Below are 14,906 nucleotides of genomic sequence, written 5' to 3' on the forward strand. Positions count from 1 at the left end.
CCATTTAATAACCTTTTCCTGTAATGATAGCATTAGGGGGGCAAAATTACTATTATATAAGTCAGACAAATTTGGAGTTAAGTAAACACCCAAATATTTAATGTAACCATTTGCTTTTTTAAAAGGAAAGTTTTCTATTAGGCTGTCCATCATGCTTTCTGGGGTATTAACATTCATTATATTCGATTTTGTGAGGTTCACCTTAAAATTAGAAAGAGTTCCAAAATGTTCTAAAAGTGATAAAAGGCTAGGTAGGGAGGACATCGGATTTGAGACGAAGATTAGCATGTCATCCGCGAATGCTATTGTCTTGTATTCTTTCTTTTCATACCACATACCCTCTATCTTTGCCTCCAATCTGATATGTGAGAGGAGAGTCTCAATTACCAGAACAAATAGCAAAGGAGATAGCGGGCAACCTTGCCTAGTACCATTACAGATATGTATTGGGTCGGATAGTATACCATTCACTTTGACTCTAGCGAATGGGTCTTTATATAAAGCTAGGATGCGATTTATTGTAATCTCCCCTATTCCAAATCCCCTCAATACTTTTTCCAAATATAGCCACCCCACTCTATCGAATGCTTTTTCAGCGTCAGTTGTAAGAATTATAGTTGGAGTATCTGCTTTGTGCCCATTCTTTTGCCCGATTCTCAGTAATGATAAAATTTTATAAATATTGTCTTTTCCCTCCCTTTTGGGTATAAACCCGGCCTGGTCCTCATGTATTAAATCTGGTAAGTATTTTTTCAATCTGTTTGCTATTATTTTCGCATATATCTTTAAATCTATATTTATTAAGGAAATTGGTCTGTAACTTTCACAGAGCTGGGGGTCTTTCCCCTCTTTTGGGATAATTATAATGTTGGCTTCTTTTGCCTGTTTGTGGAACCCGCAAACTCCATCTATTGTATTATAGTATGAACACAGCAGGGGTATTAATTCTATTTTATACGTTTTATAATACAGAGCGCTGAAACCATCCGGTCCAGGACTCTTTTCCACAGCCAACGAGTCTATGGTGTCGCTTATTTCTTGTGGTGTGAAAGGTGAGTCCAATATATTTCTCTCCTTTGCGTCAAGAGTTGGTAAGTGCGCTTCCTCTATAAATTTGTCTATTAGATTCGATTTGTCGTTATAGTCGGCCCCACCCTGTAGTCTATACAATGTTTGGTAGTACTGCTGAAATATTTTGACTATGCTTTTTGTGTCGTAGTAAGACTTTTGTTCCTTGCCTTTTATTGCTGTGATATGAGTTATACTATTCATTTTTTTTAGCTTTTGAGCGAAGTATTTATTACATTTATCCCCCAATTCGTACCCTTTTTGTTTGCTATTCATATATGCTTTATATGTGCCCTGATCTAATATTGCTTTCAATTGAATTCTTTTCCTTTCCAATTGCTCTAATATGTCTTCTGTTGCGCTTCTCTTATGTGTCTGCTCCAAATGCGATATCTCTTTAAGTAGGTTATTAATATATTTCTCTTTTTCTTTCTTTAGGTTGCTACCTAGAGCTATTGATTTTTTGTTTTTGGTCAGTCTTTTTTTCTGAGCTCTCTTGAGAATGAAATAACCCATACACATTTTTTATTACCATTACTGTGATATCCCTCACATTGGTGCACATGGACAGTTATTATCACTGTTGCTAACAAATAAAGAAAAATGTTCAAGGGGAAAAAATGGCAGTGTTGCATACATGGTTATTTTTAAATGATACTTGAATATAATTTTTATACATAGATGATGGATGATAAAAAGGAGACATTAATCTTCCAGATGCCATAAAACTCACTACTACAAATATCAACCCTGTCATATTTGACCTAGATATTCTTACAGTAGAACTGAATATTAAGACCCGAGATTTAAAATGTCTCCAGCACTGATGCCATTTTTTTTGGTCCCGCACTGGCAAGCTGAATTTACAGAGAAGAGAAAATCACCGGCACAACAGGATATTTCTAGCAGGGAAACCCTTGCTCGTTTATTTGCGGATGCAACGTTTCGGGGCGTAACCCCTTTGTCAAGCATGATGCTTGACAAAGGGGTTACGCCCCGAAACGTTGCATCCGCAAATAAACGAGCAAGGGTTTCCCTGCTAGAAATATCCTGTTGTGCCGGTGATTTTGTCTTCTCCGATTGTTGTGGAGGCTGCCAATACCTCCTTCATCGAGCACCAGGTGTCACGAGATTTGGACGGCCAGGGTGTGCGAGGTGACTCCTTTCTTCTAAGCTGAATTTACAGGACACTGACACAGTCCCATGGAAATATGGGTCCTATTGTATACTTTTAAAAATTAAATATAGAATTACGCTTAGATTAGTTTGTCTTTTAGGTTAACATTTATAGGTAACATTTAGGTTACATTTCTGTAACTCAAGAACAAAGAAAGCCCTCCAAAAAACCTGTATACTTGCCAATGCAGAAGGTAAGACCCTTTATATTACAATGTTTAGGTTGTTTACTGCAATTGAATGGACCTCAGTGCAAACAAATGCATCACAGTAGTGTATAGTATGACATACGTGCCATGTCAGCCTTATGGTGTTATATTTGGGGCTCTTCTCTCATCCAAAGTAGCCATCAGGGTTTTAAATATTGTGTCAGGCTATATTGCAGGGTACTCTCATGACTCCCCCTAATTGTCTCCCTCTCTTTCCAGCTACACGTGCCCCTCAATCTCACTAGATCCTGTGTTGCTGTCTTTCATCAAGGGTACAATTGGGCATGGTGACTTGGTGACAGGTCATTTAGCGCTGGATCCAATAGCCTTATCGTGATGTCTCCACTTTACAAATAACTCTTTCCGAAAATCCAAGATGGTGCCTGATGTATCTCAGTGCGTGCATTCCACTGCGGAGTGCAAAACTCTGAATTTGCTCCCACCAAATCTTACTGATTTTCAAGGTTTCACAATTTCACGTTTCACAGAGTCACGATATCTTGGCAATTTTCACGATTTCACGATTTTGGGGTAAATTCACCCAAAATGTAATTTCAAATTAGGAGTGACACACCACCTAGCTACTGCAATGTATTTTGCCTATTTGAGGCTTTATCAATCAGTTGCAAACAGGAAGTGGTATCTTAACTCACTTTATATACCCTACTCTTAAAGGGCCATGTCCATAATTGGCTATAAAGTATACCCCCATCTTAAAGTTACTAAATACAGCTTAGCAGAAACAGTTTTAAAAAATATATTTGCATTATAGAAAAGGTGGCAACTTAAACCTACTATTCAGTCCCTTTGGGTGTACTTAAATTAATTATCCATTTTTGATCTACATCTCAATACCATATCTCTATCTCTTCCCCCCGATGAACAGATTATTATTTTATTATTAACATGTATTTATATAGCGCCAACATATTGCGTATATTCTTAGGGGAAAATTTTAATCCTTTAGATAACAATGAGATTTCATCTTTTGTCAGTATATACTCCATACTCCAGACTTATTCTCATTTATTCCAATCTCACTGGTTTTAATGGTGGGAGGGCATTCCTGTCCCTCTCTATCCCTTCTAACTCTTCTTCCCTGTGTCCAAATTCTGACTTATATGTGCAGACTCTATCTCTCTCACCATATTTCTTCCTCTAGCGGGGGTTTCTTTACTTTTGGTCTTGCCCCCATACCTCCCATGGAGGATAAGACGTTGGAAAAAATTGTAGATGAAAAACCCAACTAAATCTTTCAGAGAGCCCTAACCATCAAGGACTAAATATCCCCCAGTTATTTGAGAGAGAATAACAATAAGAAAAACAGAAATCCACAAAAAAATCTATTACATTTTCTCCCACAAAAAAACAAAAGAAAAGTTCCCATGTGGGCATTGCTCAAAATGTGACTGGGTAAAAAAAGGGGGATATTGCCAAATACACACTGACTCTAAAAAATATGAGATAAATAATTTCTATAATTGTCAATCAAAATATGTGGTTTATCTTATCCAATGTACCTGAAACTTATTGAATATAGGGAGAACTATTCACAGACTAACTAAAAGAATTGGGGAAATGAGTAATATCAGGAGAAAGAAAACTGGGGAAAAGGGGGAATCTGCTTATTTTTATGAACACTGTATATCTGTTCATTGGGGAAGATCTTTAATTTATGGCTATAGATGAGGTTCCCACTTTGAAGAGAGATAGAGATAGAGATAAGGTCTTGAGATGTAAAGAGCAGAAATGGATATTTAATTTAAGTACCCTTCACCCAAAGGAACTGAATAGTAGCTTTGAGTTGGCACCTTTTCTATAATGCAAATATATTTTTAATACTGTTTCTGCTAAGCTGTATGTAATAACTTTAATATGGGGTATACTTTAGAGCCAATTATGGACATGCCCCATACTTCCTGTTTGCAACTGCTTGATAAAGCCTCATATAGGCGAAACGCTTTGCAGTATCTAGATGGTGTGTCACTCCTAAGGTTGAAATTACATTTTTGGTGAATTTACCCCAAAATTGTGAAATCATGAAAATCGGCAAGCTACGAGGAAAATCAATGAAACCATGAATCGTGAAATCATGAAACCATGAAAATCAGTAAATTGCTGAGATTCAGTGTGAGCAAATTCAGAGTTTTGTGCTCCGCAGTGGAACGCATGCACTGAGATACATCAGGCGCCATCTTTGATTTTTGGAAAGAGTTACTTGTAAAGTGGAGACATCACAAAAAGGCTATTGGTTCCAGTGCTAAGTGACCTGTCACCAAGTAACCATGCCCAGCTGCACCATTGAGGAAAGACCGGAACGCAGCATCTGGTGAGATCACTCCATTATTGGGGGGCACGTGTAGCTGGAAAGAGAGGGGGTGTGGGGGATGCCCCATTTAACCCCTTTTGTAACTTTCTCTACATATATCTCCACATAATAAGCCTGGAAACCCATTTGGGAAAAATACCTTTCACTTGATTACCAAATTGGAGAACTATAACTCACACCATAATACTCCCAAGTTGGAGAACTGTAACTCACACCAGTTTTGCTCTACAGAATTGTTGTTGAAAGACTGAGGGAATCATTCAATACAACCTAGGAGATTTGGGAAATTCCTATTACTTTGGTTTTAAGTGACCACCTACCTGAATCATTTTGAAAAATCTTTTTATGTATTTTTGTTGTTATATGTTGGGTTCCTGGCCATAGCAGATTAGTAGTCAGCACAACTGCAACTCACTTCTTTGGCTGGGTGCACGTCCTCCAATGGCCACCTCCCACTGGTAATATTGGCGAAAAAAGTTAGTCCAGCACCCACTGTTTAGTGAATAAAACGGCCTTTATTGGACCAAGGGCATTACAGCAACGTTTCAGACCAACTGGTCTTTTATCAATATGTTGGGTTCCTGGCCGACCAAGTTTTAAATGGAACATTTTTTGATTAAAATAAAATTTGTATACATTCAGATTAATTTGGTCTCCAAATACACCTTTAATCAATTTCTTACTGTTTAATATGTTACATAGATTAAATGATGTCATGTAATGTGTTATATTTATGATATCCACTAAACGGTTGAGCAGTTCTGCCCATGAAACACCTTCAAGAACACTCTAGAGCTAAAACTACATTCACATGCTTTAAAAATGTTATGATGCTCTCTTTCTGAACACAACTTTTTTTTTCTTATTATAAGATGTTCAGGCGTTTTACAAGTAAATGTCAATACAAAAGTTCTCACTTGAAATCTGTAGTCAAAGATTTAATGCCATTATAATGCTCTGTGTGCTGATTGTGCTGTACAGAAATCCTGACACAATGTTGATGGTGTGCAAAAAAATCTTCCTTTAGAGATTCCTGCTATTTACATTCCATTTTTGCTTAGAGAACAAATGAAACAGTGTATCTAAAGGGAAGTAGACATTATTAATATTGCATAATGTCTACTGTTGATTTGCTTGATAAATGAAAAGTAAATAAAACACAGGCTTGAAAATAACACAATAGCCTCTAGAGTCTCTATGAACCTACAAGACAAGGAGTAGACAAGAAGAAACTTTTCCCCAATTGTTTGCCGTCCATTGTTGCTAAAATTATTATTCTAGTTAAAGTGTAATTGCTAGCCTTAAAAAGATTTCAAAAAAAAAAATTTGATTATTGCTGAATGTATAACAAAGTAATTTGTATATTGGTAAAATAACAGAAATTACAAATAGGAGAGAATGTAATATCTTTTTGGTTAGCATTACATGATATTCCATTAATCATATACAAGTAATAAATATTAAAAGGAAGAAGACCACAAATAAAATTTAATTGGAGCAGAGGGAACCAAAACTCGCACACTAAAGGCCCCAGCATTACACATTTTGTTCAAATTTACAAAATCTTTATTAAGCAGTTTACAATATAAAACAATTAAAACTACAACAGCCAGCATAGGTTCATATTGCTTATAAATAATGTATAGTAATACCAAGGACTTAAGTGTATAAATAAATAATAGCCACAAGATGTAATAATTCTGATAATCTACATTACTGGTAACTAAAGTAAATATAGGGGAATCAAGGAGTTAACTCCTCATACTGCTTACAGTTCTGTAACTGTCGCAGGGATAGTGTGATCAAATTGCTCTTCCAATGTGAAAGACATGGGCCGTCCACTTTGGACGCCACCTGTGTCTGGAGTGGATGTGTCGGGGAGCCTGGGAGTAGAAAGCTCCAATATCAAGTTTATGCCATAAGGTAACCTAAGCCTTAGTGAAGTTAGGTCTGCAGGGATCTCATGAACAAGAAATAGTGATAAAAAAATCTCTCTCTCTCTCTTAAAAGCCCTTGCTGGCGGGGGAGGATTCAGCCTTCAGATTGAAACCAATGCACAACACACATTGTGTACAGGTAATGCTATTATGCAGAGAAGTATCTTTTTATATTGTGACCTGAGTTAAGTAAGTTAGGGACCGCAATATGGGGTTTACCTTGACGTGGTATGATGGCTTTTCAACTTTATGATCATAACTTTGTAACTAAAAACCCCTGTTTTGTAAACATATGCATTTGCATTTATATTGAATTACTTATGAGACAGGGGCCCAGGGAAGTGCATTGTAAGTAGCACTTCCATTATACTTAAATATATTTTGTATTAGCCTTAAGAGTGCTTCCACCCCCCCCTAGATTTTTGTTAAGAAATAGTGATAGCCTAGCTTCTTGCATAGCACAACACAGGGGTGTAAGAGCTAGTAAGCAGGGATATATTACTCCAGAAATTAATTTTAAAGATCAACAGTATTTAATCTTACACAGATTGTGGCCAGAGGCCACCCCTTTAGACTAGAAGAAAAGAACTTTCATTTGAAGCAACGTAGGGGGTTCTTCACAGTCAGGACAGTGAGGTTGTGGAATGCACTGCCGGGTGATGTTGTGATGGCTGATTCAGTTAATACCTTTAAGAATGGCTTGGATGATTTTTTGGACAGACATAATATCAAAGACTATTGTGATACTAAGCTCTATAGTTAGTATAGGTATGGGTATATAGAATTTAATTAAAAGTAGGGAGGGGTATGTGTATGGATGCTGGGTTTTCATTTGGAGGGGTTGAACTTGATGGACTTTGTCTTTTTTCAACCCAATTTAACTATGTAACTATGTAACTATGTAACTATGTAACTATGTAACTATGTAACTATGTAACTATGTAACAGGCCACACCTTATAGGTTATAATTATTACAGAAGTATATAAGGGGTGCAGGCATAGAAATGGTCCTTACTGACACATGGTTTTTACTATTTATTTTTCTCATAAAATTTAGTTTAAAGTGCATATGAACCATAAAAAATAGTTACACGTGAAACATGTTGGATAAAATTGGACACTGAGTGTCTACTTTCTTTGCCAAAAGACTTATAAATCAAATTGCACGGTGTCTGCCGTCACATAAAGTCCACACCTTAAATGGCTAGCTGGGAATAATCTGCCTATAGTACTGTATGTGCCGGAAATTGTGGTTGGCAGTTACAGTTAGTAACTCTAGATACATATCAATGTGTAGGCCCACCTCATACTGTTTACATACCTACTTAAAATGTGTGACCAAAATTCAATATAATTAAGATGAACTCTCTAGCTTTCAACTGTTGGTATTATTTACACAGGTCAATGACTCTACCTTGTATTATTATTCATGTTATTACTAACTAAGTTTCCCCTAACAAAATATTGGAAAAGAGTTAACGGAATATTGCCCCAGTTCCTAAGTCATAAATTACCAATCATACCAAAAGTATCCCATAATTACATTTTCATAAAAATCTATTTTTTATTCAAAATTATGTAACAGGTGGATGAGTCAGGGTCTTCCTAAACCTTGCCTTGGATTACTATCCACTGGTTTCGGTACCTGGGCAAGGGGTCCAACTCCCAGCAACCCTTCCTCCATACCATAAGCCCCCACTTATGGTATGGAGGAAGGGATTACCACTTGGTATAAGCACACACAGTATTCACTCTTGATCAAATAAACTTTTGGCGCCAGTGGTTCTTTAAAACAGCAGAACAATTTGTTGAACTGATGGTACGCTTCTCAATACTCAGTCACATATTCAAGATGCATTTTCAACAGCGCACCAAATCTTGATTTAACTATTATAGTTTTTTGGATGTAAAACAAAGATACATATTTTACTGTACACTCTTAAATATGTGTAACATTTAATTGCTACAACTGTTTAAATACATAAAAAAAGTAAATCTAAATACAGTGTATACTGTAGCTCCTGCTGATTTCTAAACCAGCAAAATATGCCAGAAGGCAGCCTGTCCAGCACTTTTTTGTCTCACTTACACACCTCCCTCTGCCTGGCACTGATCAATAAAGTGCTGCCGAACAAAGGCAACATTATATTCATGGAGCAATTAAGATCTTTGTGCTCTATCTTGGAGTTTATTAAAGACCTCCAATTAGTCTGACAAATGCAGGGCTGGTGCAAACCACATGGCAGTTTGCGCCCCATTTATTGCACTTTGCATCCTGCCCTGTACTTTGTACATGAGGCTATCAACTTTTTTTTAAGCATCCACAAACTTTCTTATTCCATTCTATTGTAAACCTTTTACAATATACAATCATGGAGTATGCCTCAGTGAGCTGGGCACACTGAAGGTTGTCATTTAGTTTAGAATATGGCCAGCAATTAAAAAGTGGCTAAAAACAGATTGATCCAAGTATAGCATTTGAAGGGGCAACACACTAAAGGGGTAATGTAGCTAACGTTGCATAGTTTGTTTTAATAACTATAGCGACCCCTAGGGTTAACGGTGTCCCTAGTTTAAAGATTTGCATATCCCCTGCTACTGGCCAGGAGGCGCTGTGACCACATCCTGCCTCACACTGGTATAGTGCTGGAAAGTAGTGGCAACTTCCTCTTTGCTTTCCACCTGAGGAGCAGGGTGGATAGGTGCTGAGTCTGGGCATGGGTCCAGTAAAGTAAAGTGTACAGTAGCCTGTGTGGGTTGTAGTTCCACTACACCTTAAAGGGAGAGCTTCCACTTAGCTAAGGCCCTGGCCCTGTGTGTAAGTTGCAGTTTAACCCATGTTTATACCGTTAGCTGGACACTTTAACTAATTGTGGTCAAGATTGCCCAAGATATCGCTACATAAGCCATAGCTACCAAACAGCAGGCAAAATTCACTGTTCACCTACAGTAAATAGACATCCCTCCTGTACTTAGTATACTTCAGCAGGCAAATAGTATGATATGTGAACATTTAAAATAATGATTACAAATCTTTACAAACATCACTGTGCAATTTTTAATTTCCCGAACAACTTATTTTAAAAGGCATCAAAGTATTTTCTTTGTAGCACTGAAGTCAGAAAAACCCTAAAGGCAAGGCAAATCTTTTGGAATGCTTTACGTGACGAAGCAGAAGAGGAAAATAATTTGGGCTTAAAAGCCATTACCGCTATGGGACCTGTTATCCAGAATGCTTGGGACCAAGGATTTTCTGGATTATGGATCTTTCCATGATTTGGATCTTTATAGATTAGGTCTACTAGAAAATCATGTAAATATTAAATAAACCCAATGGTTTTGTTTCCAATAAGGATTAATTACAACTTAGTTTGGAACAAATACAAGGTACTGTTTTATTATTACAGAGAAAAAGAAAATCATTTTTAAAATTTTGGATTATTTGGGTAAAATCAAGTCTATGGCGCACATTTACCTGCAAATTTTCACTTCGGAAGTCTCCACCTTTGCACAACTACGTCAGACGTTATTTTGAGACAAAAACATGTATTCATCAGAATGGGCAATTATGTTTCAGCAAAAGAGCGGTGGCGTACTTTCACATTAATGATTCATTGGCGTGAAAATTTCATAAATGAATTTTATATAGAATTACTACCTTTTTAGTGAAACTTTGTTAAATTATGCGTATGTTAATTTATATTCAATGTATTTATAAGTGTCATACAGTATGTATGTATGTATTTACGTATTAGCAATGTTAGTGAAATTGCTGGAAGTGGTCATTTCTTATTAAAAATGTCCAAGGAAGCAAAAGAAAGACAGGGATCCTCTATTGTCTTCAATAGACACAAAACAAAAATGGCATCAACTTCAAATGTTAAAAAAAGTGTAAATAAGATATGTTTAACAGTTACAACTTGTAAACATAATCCCACTTTAAATATGAAAAAAAGCCAGCATTTTGACTTTTGCTCATGACCTTTTTTGGAATACAGTATATGATTTCACTGAAATAATGTTGAGGATGTAGCTTCATTGTATTCGTTCGCAAGTCAGAACCTGACAAAATAGATTTTGGTGAAAGGGTAACTAATTAGAATTTTCACAGTTTGATAAATAACTGGCAATCATTTGCCAGTGCAAAAATTCACCTAGTGAAATTCAGGGAAGGTTCTCTAGTGACAAGGTAATTCGCTAGCGAAGTGTGTTACTCAACTTTTAGTAAATAGGTGATGTTGCTGTTAATGGTAGTGATGGGCGAATTTATTCGGCAGGCGCAAATTTGCGGCGAAGTTCGCCAGCGTAAAAAAAAATTGACGCCGGCGTTGGCGTCAAAAACGGCAAAGGCTAAGTTAAAATATGTTTAAGTACAATGGAAGTGCTACTGATTTGGCCAATTAATCAATGCACATTCCCTGGTCCCCTGTCTCATAAGTAATTGAGTATATATGCAAGTGCATGTGTTTACAAAAAAAGGGGTTTTTAGTTATGATCATAAAATTGATAAGCCACCATACAGGTGGTAAACCCCATACAGTGGTTCTAGCCCTCAGACTGAAACCAAGGTTCAGGAGACACTTATTACAAGTAATGCTACTATGCAGAGGTACAAGCCTTTTTATACTATGACCAGAGGTAAACAAGTTAGGGACCACCGTATGGGGTTTACCGTGACATAGTATGATGAATTATCAACTTTATGATGATGTTAGCGTAGCACTGGCGGGGGGCTGCAGGCTAAGGTTCATGTGGTTTGTAGCACCCCATACCCACCCCTTTAAACAAATAGTGGTCCTTGGCTTTACTGAATTACTTATTAGACAGGGGACCAGGGAATATGCATTGATTGATTGGCCAAATCAGTAGCACTTTCATTGTACTTAAACATATATTAACTTAGTGTAATAAAAATACCTTGTCCTGGTGGTCTAGTGGGGGGACGGCAGGGACGCCTGCCACCCCCTCGACGGGGACGCCCGTCACGCCGCGCCGATCCTCGTCCTGTGCCGGCTCCCTAGTGCGCGCGCGCATGCGCACTTCTGATTTAAAGGCGCCAAATTCAAAAAGTAGGGCATTCTCACAGTAATCATTGCCCGTGATAGGATTTTGTTCCTGGTGCTTTTGAGCTTTTGCTATATTCTGAACCTGTTTGATTCCTGTTTTTGACCCCTGCCTGGCTATTTGACTATTCTGATTTCTGGATTTTGACCCTTGCCTGATTACTGACTACCGCCTCTGATTGACTCCCTGGTTTGACCCTTGCCTGTCTGATAATGATTATTCTCTGCCTGCCTCGACCTGGCCTGATCTGACTACTCCTTTGCCTAAACGCCTTGTACTGCGATCTTCTGTTCAAAGACTTTGCTTTACTGTCGTGCCCCTCTGCCTATCCAGAACCCTCATCTTGCACCTCTCGTTTAAGTCCAGGTGGCATCCAAGTAAGCCGAGGGCTCCTCCCGAAGCCCAAAGGCGGTCACACTACTGGTGAAGCACGAGCCGAGACCAGGGTGCCTGGTGTTTGTTCTGGTGTTGGGTGCCGACCGTGACATTATCACGGGCCCAAGATGGACGAAGAAGGTCGAGCTGCCGCTGCTCCTTCCACCACTGAAGCGCTACTTACCACACTGTTACAGCGCCTGGAAGAACATGAGCAGAGGCAAGATTACCTGATGCAAGGTTTCCAAAATTTGACCCGTCGACTGGATGCTTCTGTTCAGTCTCCAGCTCCAGTAGTCACCCCTCCTGTGGCCACTCCTGTGGGTTCTCCTGCTCTGTTGGGTAATGTATCCAAAACCCATGAACTAAAATTGTGTTTCCTGATAAATTCAATGGGGACAGGTCAAAATTTTTCGTGTTCCAAGAGGCATGTAAATTATACCTCAGCTTTTTTCCCCATTCATTCACTACTGGCGAGGAAAAAGTGAGGTTCATAATAACCCTATTACAGGGTGATCCCCAAGTTTGGGCTCTCAGATTGCCCCTCTCAGATCCTGCCCGTTTTTCCTTCATTGATTTTTTAAAACCATGGCTGTACTTTATGATGACCCGGATCGTGCATCTTCTGCCGACTCCGCGATTCGTAAATTGCACCGAGTTCCGCCGGTGGGCAGTGGAGACTGGGTGCAACGACATGGCGCTTCCTAGCCAGTTCCGTATTGGGCTGTCTGATTCTGTCAAAGATAGCTTGGTAAATTACCCTTTAGCCTCCAACCTGGATGATTTCATGTCACTTGCCATCCAGGTAGATAGGAGGCAGAGGGAAAGAAGGGGTGAAAGGGGTTCTCCTATGCATTCTGGGTTTACCAATGTTAAGTATAACTTTTCTAATATGGTGTCCAATGTTAAGTCCCCTAACCCTTCCATGGTTCAACCTCAGGAGGAACCTATGCAATTGGGCATATCCCATCTAACCTATGAGGAAAAAGCCCGCAGGCGTTCCCTTGGTCTTTGCATTTACTGTGGGGAAAAGGGTCATTTCCTGAATTTATGTCCTAAGAGGCCGGGAAACTTCCAAGCCTAAATGGAGAATGGGAGCTCCATTTGGGTGCAGAAGTTTCCTCTCCCCAGTCTACCTCTAGGATTCTGATACCTGTTAAACTCACCTGGCCTACGGGTTCTGTCAGGGTGTCCGCTTTTGTGGATTCAGGGGCGGAGGGAAATTTTCTGGATGCCACCTTTGCGGCAAAATTTGGTATTCCCTTAATCCCCCTAATTCCTCCTATGAGGATTTTGGCAGTTGATAAAAAACCTTTAGGTTCAGGCCTGGTAACTAAAAAGTCTGTTTCTCTTTCCATGTGCTCTGATAATCAACACAGTGAGAAGTTAGCCCTTTTTATCATTGAGGGTGCGTCTTCTCCTCTTATTTTGGGGTTACCTTGGCTCCAGACCCATAATCCTCATATTGACTGGGTATCAGGGAAGATTCTGCAATGGGGTCTTAAGTGTGGTGGTTCATGTATTCCTCAGGTGGTGGCAACCACTTCTTTAGAAGGTTTACCTGCAGCATATGCTGAATATGCTGACGTGTTTTCTAAGAAAGCTGCAGAAACCCTTCCTCCACACAGGCAGTATGATTGCTCTATAGATCTAATTCCTGGGTCTATTCCTCCTCGGGGTAGAACATACCCTCTTTCCTTGCCGGAGGCCCAGGCAATGAAAGAACATATTAAGGACAACCTTGAAAGAGGGTTCATTAGGCCTTCTAGTTCCCCTGTGGGGGCGGGTTTTTTCTTTGTTGGGAAGAAGGATGGTGGTCTACGCCCCTGTATAGATTATAGGGGTCTCAATAAGATCACCATAAAAAAACGCTATCCCCTCCCGTTAATTTCTGAATTGTTTGACCAGGTTAAGGGTGCCAAGATCTATTCTAAGCTAGATCTTAGGGGCGCCTATAATCTCATACGCATTAGGGAGGGGGATGAGTGGAAAACTGCATTTAACACCAGGGACGGCCACTACGAATATCTTGTAATGCCCTTTGGTCTCTGTAACGCACCCGCCGTGTTCCAAGAATTTGTCAACGACATCTTTCAGGACCTGCTGGGGATATTCGTAGTGGTCTATCTTGACGATATCTTGATTTTCTCCTCTAATTTGGGTGAACATAGAAATCATGTTCATCAAGTCTTGTGCAGACTCAGGGAGAATAATCTTTATGCAAAACTGGAGAAGTGTATCTTTGAGGTTACTTCCGTTCAGTTTCTAGGGTTTAATATTTCCAGCAAGGGTCTTGAAATGGATCCAGGCAAGGTGAGAGCTGTACTGGATTGGACCCAACCCCAATCATTACGTGCTACCCAAAGGTTCCTGGGGTTTGCAAATTACTATCGTCAATTTATTAAGAATTTTTCCATTATTGTGGCTCCCATCACTGATTTAACTAAAAAAGGTGCTGACCCCAGCATTTGGCCTCCTGAAGCTGTACAAGCTTTTGAATTCCTCAAAAAGGAATTCAGTTCTGCCCCAATCCTTCGTCACCCCGACACTGCGCTTCATTTTATTGTGGAGGTTGACGCCTCTGAGGTAGGAGCTGGGGCAGTCTTTTCTCAAAGGCACCCGACTACCAACAAGTTACATCCCTGTGCTTTCCCTAGACGTACTCCATGTCATTACGTTACGGGATAGCCCCTCCTCCCTGCTCCCATTAGAAGGAACCTCCCCAAGCCTTTAAAAGGCCAACCACA

Source organism: Xenopus laevis, chromosome 7L, assembly GCF_017654675.1.
Source record: "Xenopus laevis strain J_2021 chromosome 7L, Xenopus_laevis_v10.1, whole genome shotgun sequence".
Taxonomy (NCBI): Eukaryota; Metazoa; Chordata; class Amphibia; order Anura; family Pipidae; genus Xenopus; species Xenopus laevis.